The sequence below is a fragment of the Carcharodon carcharias genome, chromosome 4 (assembly GCF_017639515.1).
Source record: "Carcharodon carcharias isolate sCarCar2 chromosome 4, sCarCar2.pri, whole genome shotgun sequence".
NCBI classification, from domain to species: Eukaryota; Metazoa; Chordata; class Chondrichthyes; order Lamniformes; family Lamnidae; genus Carcharodon; species Carcharodon carcharias.
In genome coordinates this window covers 137,571,348-137,587,624 of record NC_054470.1, presented here as the reverse complement: position 1 = coordinate 137,587,624, position 16,277 = coordinate 137,571,348, and the positions used below count along the sequence as shown (strand labels likewise).

The window sequence follows — 16,277 nt, the reverse complement described above, 5'->3', positions numbered from 1 at the left end:
CGCTTCGGCAGCACATATACTAAAATTGGAATGATACAGAGAAGATTAGCATGGCCCTGCGCAAGGATGACATGCAAATTCGTGAAGCATTCCATATTTAGCTTGGCCTAAATAGCCAAGTGGTTATCGTACTGGGTTTGTAACCCCACGATCAAGAGTTCAAATCTCACAATGGCAAACTACGAAACAATGTAACTTCATCTGAATAGGAACAGATGGAAATGTGTTTTTACTCAAAAGAGTTACATCTTTTTAACGCCTTCCGTGCTCGGTGGGCACCACGGGGACTGGGGTGCTTTACTGACCCCTTTTATCACATTTTGGTTTAAAGTTGTAAGTTTCCTTTAAACTTTGTCCTTGGTTTTACAGCTGACCTGAATTAGGGGCTATGCCTGATTTATCCCAATTTTGTTAATTTAGTTTAATTGTTTTAACTCAATAAGAGTTACATCTTCTTAACCGTCCTAACCCTGCCACTACATCTTGGTGCACCCTGGACATCTAAAATAGAGGTGGAGGCAGCTTGCTGACTGCTACACCCTGTCTGTGAGGACTGTGGTGGGCGTCCTCTGGAAGGCTGAGACCTGGAGGGCCCCGGCCTGCTTTCGGGGTCCTGCTGTGTGGCAGTGGCACCCTCCTTGGTCTGTGGAGCTGGAGCTGCTGGTGACACAGGAAGAGGGGATTCAGATGGGCTGGTCTCTCCCTGGGTCACCTGGGTGGATGGCCCTGGGGTGTGCACCCTATGCTGATCCTTTTCCCAATGGGTGGCCAAGGGCCCCTGGCTCACTCCTTGGGGAGAAGGGAAGGCTGGAGTGAAATCGAGCTGTCCCGCACCCCTCTCACGCACGCACTGTCAGAGGCCAACTATGGCGTCAGCAATGGAGCAGTGCAGGAGCGACATCCTGGACCAAGGTCTCCATGGCAGCCGCCATCCTACCAGTGTTGACCTCATTATATTGGCATGCTGTTGCTGTCACCTCATCCTGAAGATGGACAGGCTCCTCCATCACGCCTTGCAACCTGAGGGGTCCACGGACATCTCTTCTTCATGCTCCTGAGCTTGCTTTTGCAGCTCCAGCAACTGAGGTATGATTGAGTCCAGAGGCTTGTCATCTGACTCGCACTCAGCAAATTTCTGGCCTCCAGGAGTCATCCGTGTGCCAGAGACCTGGGAAGTCCCAACTGCTGCCTGCTGTGAATTAGACATGATGTGCTCACCAGATTTGTGATCCCAAGGGCATTCTAAATCCAGTTCCCACCAATATGTGTGTCTTTGCGCTGGTGAAGGGTGTGGGTGAGCGCTGTGACAGGTCTTTAAAGGTGTTTCAGATTCCTCTCCAGAGGTTTCTTTGGGGCTTGATTGGAGGCCCTGGGTCGTGGACTCCATTGGCTGTTTCCCAGATGTGCCTGCGAAAGCAAGGAGACATTATCAGTGAATGGCAGTGGCCTGTGAAACAGGACACCTCACTCACAGCATGGTTGTCCGATGGATGTTGCACTGCTGGATCTTCACTTGGTAGAGCACCACCGACCTCACCATTAGCCCAGGAACAGTCCAGATCTTCACTGGCTAGCTGGATGACTCTATTTTCAAAGTCCATGAGGACCTTGATTTCAGACATTCTTCCACCAGATTGTGATCTCTCCCTTTTGTTGTGTGCCAGTTTGTCTTGCATGAATAGAGATGGAGAGAGTCCAATCAGGGCGCCGGCCAAGCCAGATAATAAGATAAAAGCAAAATACTGCGGATGCTGGAAATCTGAAACAAAAACAAAAATAGCTGGAATATTATCTGAAGTCAGATAATAAGTACATCTGGCACATGTGGGTGGTGAGTAGTCCTAAGGACGGGATGAGGACAATGAAAATGTGTATGTGAGTGAATGGTGATGTCCCTTGAACTGGCGGTGAGTGAGATCCCTGTGGATGTGTGATGGGCTTGTGAGTGTGTGAGTTGAGAGTGATGAGAAGAGTGACTTACCCTGTCTTCCTTTGTACGGCATTGGCACTGGCCACCACCTCGTATGCTGGATTGATGATACTGCCCATCCTGCAGCTAGAGCAGGAATAGAGGACATCATGGCGGGCCTCCACGGCATCCAAAAGGTGTTCAAGGGATGCATCATTAAACCTTAGGGCTGCAGTCTTCTTGCCTTTCGGGGCCATGTCTTCTGTGCAGCAGTCCTGGGTTGGAAGCACTGAGAGCTGTCCACATGGCTGCACTTTAAATATGGCGCCCAGCATGAAGATGCGCCGAGGTGATGGCATGGTGGGCAAATGAGAGCCCGCCTGCCATTGAAACGTCGTGTTTCTTGGGAATGCATAATTACTTTTAGCGGGATTGGGACAATGCAGCGTTAGGAGCCGCCATTGCAGCCGGCAGGCAAAACGTTCTTTTTCCCACCCACTACCACACTTGGTGCAAATCTGGGACGATTCCGTCCATTGACGTTTGTGCGCTACATGTTGGGAAGTAATATTCTTGAAGACATTCTGTTCTGTCTCCCACTTCCTGGTCACGAAATGGCACAAGGAATATTCAGTGTGTTACAGGGGTACATGAAGAACAAAAAAATCCCTGGGATAACATGATTGGGTTTTGACCTGATAGTGCTCCATCTGTGGCAGGTTACAAGTCAGGCCTCCATGCCTTGGTAGAGTTGCTCCATGTGCTTGGACTCACTGCATGATTCACAGGGAACAACTAGCAGCTGAAGAATTGAGCACAGAAATAGGTGAAGTATTGCAACTGGTGACATTAATTATGAACTACATTATGCCTCATCTACTTTATGAACATCTCAATGCAAAACTATGAAGACGTGGGGCCGGATTTTCCCGTCCCAACTTGGGGCTGAATCGCTGCGGGTGGGCTTAAAAAATGTTAGGTGGAACCCAAATCTGGGATTCCCATCCCCATTCCCGGCACCAACATTGCGGAGTAAGCAGGTGGGTCGGGAGGCCATATGCTTATGTCCTGATGTTGCTGGCATCATTGCGGAAGTGGGTATTTCAAAACTTTCGCAATTTTCATGGAATCGGTGCAATTTTCTTAGGCAACTTGCATCACACCAGCTCAGAGGTGGCTCACTTTCAAGCCCACTAATAGATTCGGCTCAGCAGGAATTGTTTATACAGTTATTCAGTGGAATCGCATTATGGACCCTTGGCTCACTTTCAAGCCCACTAATAGATTCTGGTGAGCAGGGGTTGTTGACACAGCTGTCAAAGGGAATGCCTGTTTCATTATTTTGACAGAGATATGAGCTGTTAAGAGGATTATATTTTTATAAATACCTATTCAAGTAATGTTTGTTTATGTTGACGGATTCTTGAGCTGTTAAAATTATTTTGTTTCTTTCAGTGAATTTCAAGTAATGCTTGTTTATTTTGATTGATTCATGAGTTTCTCAGAGACTTCCCAATGTTATTATAGGGCTGATGATTTCTGTTTATACTGGATACTGGGTGAGTTGGTTGATGTTGGTATGGGGGGGACGAGGAGAGAGAGGGGATGGAGGTGTATGGAGGGTGAGGAGATGGGATGAGGCTTATTGGGTTCCACACTCATCTCCAGAACTCAGTGAATGTAGATGGGCTTTTTAACATTGCTGCCTAGGCATTGGCCCACCTCAGTCTCCATCTCAGGCATGTTGCGGAAGGTGGCAATCCCAATTCCAGTCCCCATCCAACTCCCCACCATGAAAATAGTGTTGGCAGGCACTGACAGTCTGGGGCAAGATCACATTGCCAAGAAATCTCTCGACTCCCAATTTCCACCTCCATGATGAAAATCTGGCTCATGGCTCTGATCATGACGTGTTGTTTCGCACTGAGGCATACTAGCTGTCCAGAAGAAAGGTACTGCAAAGATATCTTGAACTGACAGATTCACTGCTTGCATTTGCAAAAAATGCAAGGACTGCAAAAAAGCAGAGTTTGTTAATTTTCACTGTGACCAAAACCAATTGCAATTGACCCCTTGCCTATATCAGGGACAGATTTGGTAAAATAAATTAATGGAATGCAAGTATGCAAGGAAAGAACACAAACAATCTTCAACTGAGTGATCGAATCTCAACATTCATGAAGAGATTGCATTTTGGGAAAGTAATACACTTAAGTTGAACAACGACTCCTTCCTGCAACGTTCCAAGTTTTTGTCCAACAACGAAATCGAACAGAGTCCCACATGTGTAATGATCGATCATCTCAGCGGCCTGGATGTACACGTTACGTCCTTTTTCCCTGTTTTGGATGTGACAAAGTTTGATTGGATCCAAAAACCATTTCAATGTCAGGCTAACGACATGAATTCGCTTGCAGCTGAAATTGTAGTTTCATGTGATCGATTTTAGAAAAAATAAGTTCCAGAATTTCTTTGACCAAATTTTGGTTCAGTATGAAGATGAATGATTCTGACAACACACTACGTGCATTGAAAGTGATCGTTCCTTTCGACAACGCATTTTTATGTGAAGCTAGATTTGGTGCAATTGGCTGCATCAAATCTTGATATCATTCAACACTGGATGTCACATTGGAGATTAGAAGCGCAGCATCAAGCACACTGCCAGATTTTCAGAGACTGTGAAGCACTAGACATTTCATGTGTATCATTAAGTCCAGTGAGTAAATAAAATAATAATATTTTTACAAAGTATTTTTAAAACAGGTTTTCATATGTATATGGTGTTTACCGGAGAAGGCGGGAGAATGGCATCAAGTGAATTGCTCATTTGGAGAGCTGGTGCAGACACGATGGGCTGAATGGCCTCCTTCTGCACTGCAACAATTCTGTGAGTCACCTTTGCAAAATAGTTTGGGAAGCACTGGACTAAGGGCTGATAAGTCCATTGGGCCTGATCGTTTGCATCCTAGCATCTTAATAGGAGTGGGTGTAGAGATAGTGGATGCATTGGTAATAATCTTCCAAATTCCCTAGATTCTGAAAAGGTCCTAGTGGATTTGAAAATGCACATGCAACAACTCTATTCAAGAGAGGGAGGCAGAAAACAGGAAACTATTATAGGCCAGTTAGCCTAACATCTGTCCTTGGGAATACGCTGGAATCCATTTTTAAGAAAGCAGTAGCAGGACATTTAGGCAGTCGTAATATAATCAGGCAGTCAACATGGTTTTGTGAAAGGGAAATTGTGGTCAACAAATTTACTAGAGTTCTTTGAGGATGTAGAAAGCAGCATGGATAGAGAGGAACCAGTAGATGTAGTATATTTGGATCTCCAAAAGGCATTTGATAAGGTGCCACATAAAAGGCTACGACAGAAGATAAGAGCTTATGGTGTTGGGGGCAATATATTAGCTTGAATAGAGGATTGGCTAACAAACAGGCAATGAATGGAGGGTCAGGATAAATGGGTAATTTTTCAGGTCAGCAAATTGTAGCTTGTTGGGATTCCACAGAGATCAGTGCTGGAGCCTCAACTGTTTACAATCTATATTAATGGCTTGGGTGAAGGCTGTACTATAGCCAAATTTGCTGGTGATACAAAGACAAGTAGGAAAGCAAGTTGTGAGGAGGACAATCTGCAAAGAGATGTGAGTGATTCATCTAGTGTGTATCCCACATGGGAAGAATGATTATATTAAGAGTGTTTCAAATTTTAATCCTTCCTCTAAAAGCAAAGTTCAAATAATAAAATAATTTTACTGAATTGTCCTGCACCTGTGAACATCATCCATCTGCATACACCAAAACACCCTTTTAGCTTAAGCTATAGAACCATCAATCTTTTTTAAGTATAACCTTAGTTCGTGCAAAAAAAGCATCCTGACCTCCAGCATTCATTAAGGTCAGTACATTTCCTCCTACAAGTTGTCCTGCATCTATTCAGTTCTGACAAACCATTGCTTTTGTGGTCACACTCTACCTCTAAATACTCTTAGGCCGCCACAGAGGAAATCTCAGGTCCTGCCAGAAAGTAATCTTTCAGGACCACTCTAACCCCAAAGAGAATTTCATCCTGTTGAGATAGAAGAATTTTTTATTCTAGCAGGGAGGAAAACCTTGAAGGGCTACAACTTTCCCCTCAGTGAATGCTAATGTTGGGGCCTGAAGGAGAAGGGAACTTCCTTTTCTACTTGTCAGGGGAAGGTGCGTGAGAATTTTAGGTAAATTTTAAAAAATAGGCATTGAGCGCCAGTTAGTTAATTTCTCAATGGCAACTTAACCTAAATAAGGTTCAAAATGTTTATATATTACTATCTCTACTATGTAAATACAAATTGATTTGGAAAATTATAAAAAAAGACAAAATGAAATATATTTATCCACCATAGAGATTAATAGCTTGGACAGATGTCATTTTGTTCATTGTGTACTTGCTCATGGAATCTATTTCTACACTCCTGCTCTCTCCCATAGCTCTGTTGCTTTAAATATTATTCAATATTCCCTTGAAAATAGCAATGGTCTTTACCTCAACCATTTCCCATGGCAAAGCATTCCAGTCTTCAACAACCCACTGGATGAAGACATTTCTCCTAATTTCTCTCCTCACTCTTTAAGTGTCAATCTTAAATTGATTATCCTTTATCAATGACTCCCTAGGCATAGGGAATACTATTTCCTTATTCATTCTCCCAAATCCCCATAATTTTAAAAACCTCTATATAATCCTCCACCAGGATCATCCTCCACCATTTCTGCCAACTCCAGCATGATGCCATCACCAAATACATCTTCCCTTCACCCCCCACCCCCCACACCCAGCCTGTCAGCATTCCATAGGGACCATTCCCTGCGGGATACCCTGGTCCACTCCTCCATCACCCCCAATACCTCAGCCCTCTCCCATGGCACCTTCCCATGCAATCACAGAAGGTGCAACACCTGTCCATTTACTTCCCCCCTCCTCAGCGTCCAAGGGCCCAAATAATCCTTTCAAGTGAAGCAGCACTTCCCTAAATTTGGTCTACTGCATTCACTGCTCCCAATGCAGTTTGCTCTACATTGGAGAGACCAAACACAGACCGGGTGACTGCTTTGCAGAACACCTTCAGTCTGTCCACAAGCATGACCCAGACCTTGTTGTCGCTTGCCATTTCAACACACAAATTGAGATGGCCGATGTCACGCCGACAGTTCTCAATGAAAAGATCAAGAGCAGGTTAGAAGCCAGAGGGAGGGGTCCAGGTGGATGGAGAATACTGAAGGCAGGTGAAAGGATTCATTGAACGGGGGAAGGACTTCTGCCCAAAGAAGTGAGCATGGAGATGAAGGCGGCGGAAGAGTTCAGCATCGTGCCAAGTCTGGAATTCATTGAGATGAGGGCGTAAGGGTACGAAACCGAGTCCTTTGCTGAGTACTGAACATTCAGCATCAGGGAGGGGATGGTCAAGGGGTATCCTGCTCTCATGCCCAAATGTCCATCCTTGGCCTGCTGCACTGTTCCAGTGAAGCACCTTTTAGCCTACTTTCAATCTTTTTTCCCACCACCGTCCCCTCCCGCCACCCCACCCTCACTTGTTCGTGTTGTTCTTTCCAGAGTGCTTATCCTGGTACATCTATTATCACATTCTGTTTTCTACCATTAATGTCACCATTAGCACCTCCTTTAGCCAGTACCACCACTATTAACACCCCTTTGACCTTTTGTTTATGACATCTTTTGCAATCTCTCCTTTGCCTCCACCTATCACTGGCCTCCTATCCAGCTTCACCTGTTCCACTCCCGTTGAACAGTATATATTTCACCACATTTTTACTTCTCTTTAGCTTTGAAGGAGAGTCATACGGTCTTGAAACGTTAACTCTATTTCTCTCCACAGATGCTTCAGGCCTGCTGAGTTTTTCCAGCATTTTTGTTTTTGTTTCAGATATAATCCTCATTGTGTTCTCTCTTCCAGTGGAAATAGTACCAGTATCTCAATTCACTCCTCATAATTATTTTCCTATCTCTTCATTAATCCTGTTGAAACTACATTGTATGCTCTAAGTTGGCATTACTCTAGCATTTGTTTGAATGACACCATCTGCATGCATTATTAAAATGTTCATGCCCATCTCAGATAACTTCTAAAAGATTCAGTTTCTTTAAAATAACATTTCAATTTATAAATTCTATTATTGACCAGTGATTGATCTGTCTGTAAAGGTATGGTGACAGATGAGTGAAAAGGGTGAAAAAAGAATAAATTTAAAAAAACATAAGACAAAATTATTTTTAACTCCAGGCCAGTTTCTTGTGGGTGAGTGTCAGGAAAATATAATAATTTTCATAATCTTATTTGAAATTTATTGTAAAGTTGAGTAATAGTGGAGTCTGTGTCTATGTATGTGTGTGTGTGTGTGGGACTTAACTGAATTAAAGACAGCTGGTCTGAAAGATTTGTTGTAAGAACGGAAGCTAGATTTGAAATGATAAATAGGTAAACATGAGGGAAGTTTTAGGCTAGGCCAGCATTTATTGCCGATACATAGTTGCACTTGAGCAGGCAGTGGTGAGTTGTCTTCTTGAACCGCTGTAACCCATGTGGTGTAGGTACACCCAAATTGCTGTTAGGGAGGGAGTTCCAGGATTTTGACCCAGCAATGCTGAACAAACGGCAATATATTTCCAAATGGTGATTGGCTTGGAAGGGAACTTCCGGGTGGTGTTTTCATGTGTCTGTTACTTTTGCCCTTCTAGATGGTTGCAGTCATGGGTCTGGAAGGTGCTGTCTAAGAGCCTTGATGAGTTCCTGCAGTGCATCTTGTGGATGGTACACACTGCTGCTCTGCTGCTACTGTGTGTCAGTGGTGGAGGGAGTGAATGTTTGTGAAAGGGGTGCCAATCAAGCGGGCTGCTTTGTCCTGGACTGTGTCAAGCTTCTTGAGTGTTGTTGGAGCTGCATTCATCCAGGCAAGTGGAGAGTATTCCATCACACTCCTGACCTGTGCCTTGTAGATGATAGACAGACTCCGGGGAGTCAAGAGCTGAGTTATTTGGCGCAGGATTCCTAGCCTCTGAACTGCTCTTGTAGCAACAGTATTTATATAACTGGTCCAGTTCAGCTGAATGTCAAGGGATGATGGCTAGATTTTCTCTTGTTGGAGATGGTCATTGCCTGGCATTTGTGTGGCGCAAATGTTACTTGCCACTTGTCAGCCCAAGCCTGGATATTGCCCAGGTCTTGCTGCATTTGGACATGGACTGCTTCAGTATCTGATTCCCAGCTCCATTCCCAGAGTTTCCGATTTTCAGGAGTATTGTACCTTATAAGGGTGCGGCTGTTTTGGGTCGCAAGCCCACACCCTGCACTCCTGACCTAGCTGGCTCCATTGTGGGGATAGGCATGCCCTAATCCTCTGCAATTTTCATGGAGTCAGGCCAGCTTTTCAAAGAGTCATGGTTCATGGCACCTCAGAGAATTATAAGTTCAAAAGGTCCTTCTTCTCATGCCTCCCTGCCAAGGTATGCCTCCCACCAACTCCCTATGGTTCCTTATGCCCCCATGCCAAGATATGTCCCTAACTAACCTGCTATGGCCCATCAAGCCCCCCATGCCAAGGTATGCCCCAACCCACCCACAATGGCCCCTCATGCCCCCTATACAGCATTTCCATGCCCATTGACTCACTATGCACTGTATGGAATCAACGAGCTCTGGAGTGACAATAGGATATGTAAAAAAAAAATCCTTCAGGAAAAAAAACACTTTCATTGATAACTTTCCACTTTCTAAAAAAAAAACATTTTACTACAGACCAATAAAAATGTCAATCATCCAGACCTTTTAACATATCAATAGTTGAAAATGAAAGTACTTGAAACTTCTTTATCTTGTGTAAATAAACATTGTGCAATTGACAGAAGAGATCAGAGAGCCAGAGCTGCGAATCAAGCAATGCTTCCCCTGGGATTCAGGTATTTCAGTACTCTAAGGCATTTCTGGGCTCTTAGCCAAGCCTGATTTTCCTGACTCCCACTACCCGCCTCGAGGGTGAAAATCCAACCCCATGTATTCCAGTTCAAGTATACTGAATTATTTCAATTATACTAAAATATATTTCTCTAAACATGAAGGGGCAATTTTCTAGTCTTGCACATCAAGAAAGCAGTTGAGCAACTGAAACAGAGGGAGCATGCAATTAGTCTGCAATTTCCTACTCTTTTATTTTTAGCAAGTTGCAGAATTTGCAAACATTTGTTGCATTAGCCTCAATATGGTCCCATGTTTCATGTAAAAACATCTAAATGAATGCAAAGTAAATTTAGTACCTCCGGGACCAGATTCTAATGTACCTCAATATAACAAATCATGGTTGAAGTAGTAAGATAGGAGAGAAGTCTTGTCAGGCAGATCAGCTGAATCCAGACCATTCTGCTGATCTTGGCACACAAAGATAACTACCTCAGCTAGCACTGCAACCTCAGATACAATGCTGTCAACTTATGCATCAAAAAGATGACTTTTGAGTTGGTCAGCATGGCCAGTACTCTCCATTCCTTACCCATTGAATACTATAAAACATACATTTGATGAAAAATACACAAATGTGGAGACAAGTACTGATTGTTACCTTGTGTCCAATCCCTGGAACTTATGAATGTGGCAATGTTTTCAAATGGATACTGCATTTTGACTGTGTATAGCTGAATTATGGGTGTGCATGAAATGCAATGATAGAGTTACAACAGGTATGAAGGCATGGTACAAGCAGTTACTCTGAAATGGCCTGACATACTTTTGGTTAGTTTATCTTTCCAGATTCGTATGCAACTTAAGTTTTGCCTGTTCATTTGCATGTGCATTTTGGCTGCTGCTCTGGATGTGAGCCCGTCAGTTTATTTCCACTTTTGCTCTTTCTTTTAACTTGTTTCCCATTATTATGCTAGATCCCTCCCTGCTATTGTCATGTCTTTTTCAAATTTCCCCCCTCAGCTACTCTGTCCTCCAAAATCCCTACACCAACCCTTCAGTACTTCTCGATCTTCCTAATTTCCTGCCGCCGTCCCAGGCCGATTCCCTCTTAGAGAAGCCAACAGTGTCCATCTGTACCTCTCTTGGCATCCTTGGAAGGGTCTATTAAGGCACTCATCACTGCCTCTTTACAAGCAGCAATCATAATTTCCTCATTTAACTCTCTTGGTAACCTTCCTACCCAATGGCCCACTGGAGGCTAATCTTGCCAATCTCCTTCCCATTGAACTCACTCCACCCACTGTTGACCTTGTGGACCCCACCAGCATATTAGACGCCCCTTCTCCATATTTCTCTCCAGAATGACTGTTTACTTGTAAACATCCATACTTTGCCACTTATGAGCTCATTTTGGATGAGCGCATTTTCATCATGGCCTTGGCAAAAACCTGGCTGAGGGATGATGATACCCTCCCTCTAACTGAAGCCTTCCCATCTGCTTAAACATTTCATCACTTGCCCTGCATAGACCACCATAGCGGCATTATGGCTATTATCACCAAATCATATACGCCTGTCCCCCTACTCCTCTGGCACTTTCTCCTCCTTTGAACATCTCACCTTGTTCTAAGTGTCTCATCCCTCGTATAAAATCTTCTTTCTCTGTTTCTATCTCCACAGGTGTGCCTTGACCTGCTGAGTATCTCCTGTATTCTCTGTTTTCATTCCTTGAATGTGTTGTCACCTCACAAATCCACGTCCATCTTTCCTGGAGATATATGCTTAAATTCCTCCAAAAAGGTTTCCGTGCCGCCAAAGTAATAAAACAGCTTTTTATCAAAGTCACAAAGAGATGTGACTGTGGCAAAGGTAAACTATCTGCCCTTGTACTTCTTGACCTCTTTCTCTGCAGACTACCCAAGTATCATAAAAACTTTCTCGCCTCCCTCAGCCTCTGCACCGAGTGACTTCTCTTCCTTAGTGATTTCAACCTTCCTCTCAACTCTTCATACTCTCTCTCCTGAGTTCTCTGCCCTCTTATCCTTCCTTAATCTCCCCCTCCATGTAAACTTTGCAATGCATATTCAAGACTCCCCCTTCAACTTGCCATCTCACATTACTCCCATCGCATTAGCCACAGATAGATAAAGCCATCTCCGATCACAACCCCCTTCCCCATCCCAACACTACTTCCTTTTTTATCCATCACTGGAAAAATCTATCTCCCAATTTCCTTACAACTGTACTTCGCATATCTCAGTCTAGCCTTTGGTCTTTCTTTCACCATAACATTTCTGCAGCTACTCATTTGCTCAACCACACCCTCACCTCCAACTTTGATGCCATAGCCACCACTAAACCATTATTCTTTTTCACGCTGGCTGTTCCCCTGGTATATCCCTCTTCTCTGCTCCTTTAAGTCTACGCTAAGCTAACAGATATATCAGACAACTGGTTTAGCCATCTATTGCCAGATCTGGCTGGACCATATAAAGCACTGTTGGGTCCTGCTCTCCTCTGCTAAAATTGCTTACTATGCCAGGATCATTCTGCAATGCAAAGATAACTCCCAGCTTCACTTGCCTACTTCAAGCTGTCTTCCCTGTCTCCTCCACCCTCACCTCCAACAATAAGTGCAAGGAGCTCTTGGACTGTTTTGTCACTAAGATTGAGACAGTTTGATCAGGTGCCTCCGCCCTGTCCCTCCTTTCCACTAGCCCACCAGCTCAAACTTTCTCTAAAGTTCCCAGCCCTTGCCTTAGCCCTGAAGGTGCAATGCTCTCTAGCTTCTCTTCCATCTCCTCTCATGCCTTTTCTGAGATCCTACGCCAACTAAACTGCTGACCACTGAACTTCTCCTCTGGTTCCCATGTTAGTCAATATTGTTAATAGTTCTCTCTCTTCAGGCCACTGTCCCTCTCACCTTCAAATCTTCCATCATTATCCCTCTCTTTCCAAAACCAACACTTGAACCCACCACCAACAACAAAAATTGCTGGACCACTGGAACCCACCATCTTTGCAAACTACTGCCCATCTCTAAACTCGTTTTCCTCTCCAAAATCTTGAATGTGTTCTAATGAAAGGTCATCGAACTGAAATGTGAACTGTTTTTATCTCCACAGATGTGCCTTGACCTGCTGAGAATCTCAAGCATTCTCTGTTTTCACTCCTTGAATGTGTTGGCGCCTCACAAATCCACGCCCATCTTTCCTTTTTTTAATTCATTTTACGGGGTTCATTGGCTGGGCCAGCATTTATTGCCCATCCCTAGCTGCCCTTGAGAAAGTGGTGGGGGTGAACTGTCTTCTTGAACCACTGCAGTCCATGTGGTGTAGGTACACCTACAGTGCTGTTAGGAAGGGAGTTCCAGGATTTTAACCCAGCGACAGTGAAGGAATGACGATATATTTCCAAGTCAGGATGGTGAGTGACTTGGAGGGGAACTTCTAGGTGGTGGTGTTCCCATCTATCTGCTGCCCTTGTCCTTCTAGATGGTAACGGTCGGTTTGGAAGGTGCTATCTAAGGAGCCTTAGTGAATTCGGTGGTGGAGGAAGTGAATGTTTGTGTATGTGGTGCCAATCAAGCGGGCTGCTTTGCCCTGGATGATGTCAATATTCTCGAGTGTTCCTGGAAATATATACTTAAGTTCCTCCAATCAGGTTTTCGTGCCGCCAAAATACCAAAACGGCTTTTATCAAAGTTACAAGGAGCATCCTATGTGACTGTGGCAAAGGTAAACTATCTGCCCTTGTTCTTCTTGACCTGTCTGCAGCATTTGACACAGCTAACAATACCATCCTTCTCCACCACCCCTCCACTGCCAGCCAGTTGAGTGGTACTTCATTCAGCTATTTCCATTCTTATTTAATTGCAGCCAGAGAATCACCTTCAATTGCACCATGCCTCTGGTGGTTCCCCAAAGCATCTATCCTTGGCCGCTTCCAGTTTCTTATTTAAATACTGCCCTCAGCAATAACCAAAAACACTTCAGTTTTCACAATTTATGACACAAAGCTGTAACTCACAACCACCTCTTTCGATTTCTCCACTGTTGTTAAACTATCAGACTGCTTGTCCAACATTCAGTACTGGGTGAACAGTAATTTCCTCCAACTAAATATTGCAAAAGACCAAAGCCACGGTCTTCAGTCCCAACCACAAACTTTACTCCCTAGCTACCAATTCCATCCCTTTCCCTACCAACGATATGAGGCTGAACCAGCATATTTTCAGCCCTGGTGTTACATTTGACCCTGAAGAACTTCTGACCATAAATCCGTGCCATCACTAAACCCCCTATTTTCATCTCCATGTCAGCTGTAGCTCAGTTGGTAGCATGGTCGCCTCTAAGTCATGAGGTTCTGGCTTCAAGTCCCAATCCAGGGCTTGAGGACAAAAATCAAGGCTGACACTTCAGTGCAGTTTTGAGGGAGCATTGCACTGAAAGTGACATATTTTAGATGAGAAGTTAAATTGATCTCATCTGCCCGCTTGTGTAGATATAGAAGATCCCATGACACTATTCTGAAGAGCAGGGGAGTATGGGCCAATATTTACCCTGCAATCAACATCACAATAAAAAAATGATCTGGTTCTTATCACATTGCAGTTTGTTGTGCTCAAATTAACTGCCACTAATTTCTTACACCACAATAGTAACTGCAGTTCAAAAGTAATTCATTGGCTGTGAAGCACTTTGATACATCCAGTCATCATGAAAGGCACTATATTAATGCAAGTCTTTCTTTCCCCTATAACATCATCAGACTTTGCCCCTCCCTCACCTCACCTGCTGCTGAGTTTCTTATCTATGCCTTTATTACCGCTCAACTTGACAATTCCAATGCACTCCTGGCTGGCCTCCCACATTCTACCCTCCGTAAACATAAGTTCATCCAAAGCTCTACTGTCCGTGGCCTTACTTATCCCAAGTCCTGTTCATCCATCACCTCTGTGCTTGCTGAGCAACAATGGCTCCCTGTCAAGGAACAGCTCAATTTTAAAATTCTCATCCTTGTTTTCAAATTCCTCCATGACCTTGACCTTCCCTATTACTGTAATCTCCTCCTGTCTCACAAAACTCCAAAATAACTTCACTCCTCTAATTCTGGCCTCTTGAGCATCCTGATTTTAATCACTCCACTAACGGTGGACTTGTCTTCAGTTGTCTTGGACCCAAACTTGGGAGTCCAAACCCTACACCACTCCGCCTCTCTACCTCACTTTCCTCCTTCAAGACGCTCCTCAAAATATACCAGGCAAGCTTCAATCTCAGGACCGTTTTCCCTGGATACAGAATTGCTCTGATGCCATATGGCTTGCACAAATAGTTTCTTAAAAACAATTTTTTAAAAATGCATTTACAATTCAGTGGACTAAAAACTGGTTTTCATCCATTTTCAGTTGCATTTTGAGAGAGCATGACAGGATTCAGAAGCTACAGCCTCACTTGAAACTGGGTCTTGGGCATAATCAGCATATGTCCAGCAAGATGTGAACATTAAATACATATCCAGAAGCAGCTTGCAGGTTTGACCAGGACAAGGCCAGGGCCAGGACCGGGACTCAGCTAGGTCATTGCAGGCTGTGGGGGAGGGGGTAGGTGGTTGGCAGTGGTGTTGAGGGGACCTGGGATGCCTAAATATCATCCAAGTCCAAAAGATGCTGATATAGCAATGGGAAATTAGACATCTTTGACCCCCCAGCCTTATGCCTGAAAAAAGGGCAAAAGGAGCCCAATTTCTCAGTCAATACCTTAAATTATTTTTTATAAACTGAAAAAGTAACAGTACCACTTTTAACAAAATGGAGAATTCATCTTTCTGCTTGGATATCAGAACAAAATGTTTACATGGGATATCTCCTTTAAGAGCATCTACACTATAACGATTATCTAGAACAGGCTGTCAATGCACAACCTTCTGGCGTCAAACTAATCTCAGAATATTTGGTAGTGCATTGTTTCTGATCAATAACTAATTAACTAAGTACAACAGAACTTGCAATGGTTCTTAGATTCCTTGTTAAAAATGGCTTTTGGCTGCACATGACCAGAAAGGTCGCCTTCATGACATCTCTGCAAGCCTTTCAACATCCTGCCACTGTCAGATTAAATTACTTTTAGGAATTAATTGACCAAAGTCAAAACAGAGCCAAGATTGTTACAGCAGGTTGTCATAATGACATTGTGGCAAGTTGTGTTGATATGAATTTCTTGTTCTGACCTTCCATTATAACTTAATTTTTTTTGGTTGACCTGATTAGAAGATTGTGAGGGAACCTCTAACTTGAACTTCTGAGGTCTTTTCTCAGAAAGCATTCTGAGCATTAGATATTGCATGATAGATAATTGAAAAAGATAAGGTTGAACTGGTATTTCATATCCTGACATAAGGGTCATGAGGAC

General features: G+C 43.7%; 1 protein-coding gene and 1 non-coding gene across 12 annotated transcripts in view; one reads left to right on the top strand and one right to left on the bottom strand.

Moving 5' to 3' along the window:
* LOC121277513 overlaps nt 1-101 on the top strand; it is a 106-nt gene extending 5 nt beyond the window's left edge. The window contains exon 1 of the small nuclear RNA XR_005942893.1: nt 1-101. This exon is cut by the window's left edge and continues 5 nt beyond it. This is a non-coding gene — a small nuclear RNA (U6 spliceosomal RNA).
* fam172a (family with sequence similarity 172 member A) overlaps nt 1-16,277 on the bottom strand; it is a 684,886-nt gene that overhangs the window by 413,494 nt on the left and 255,115 nt on the right. The window lies entirely within an intron of this gene.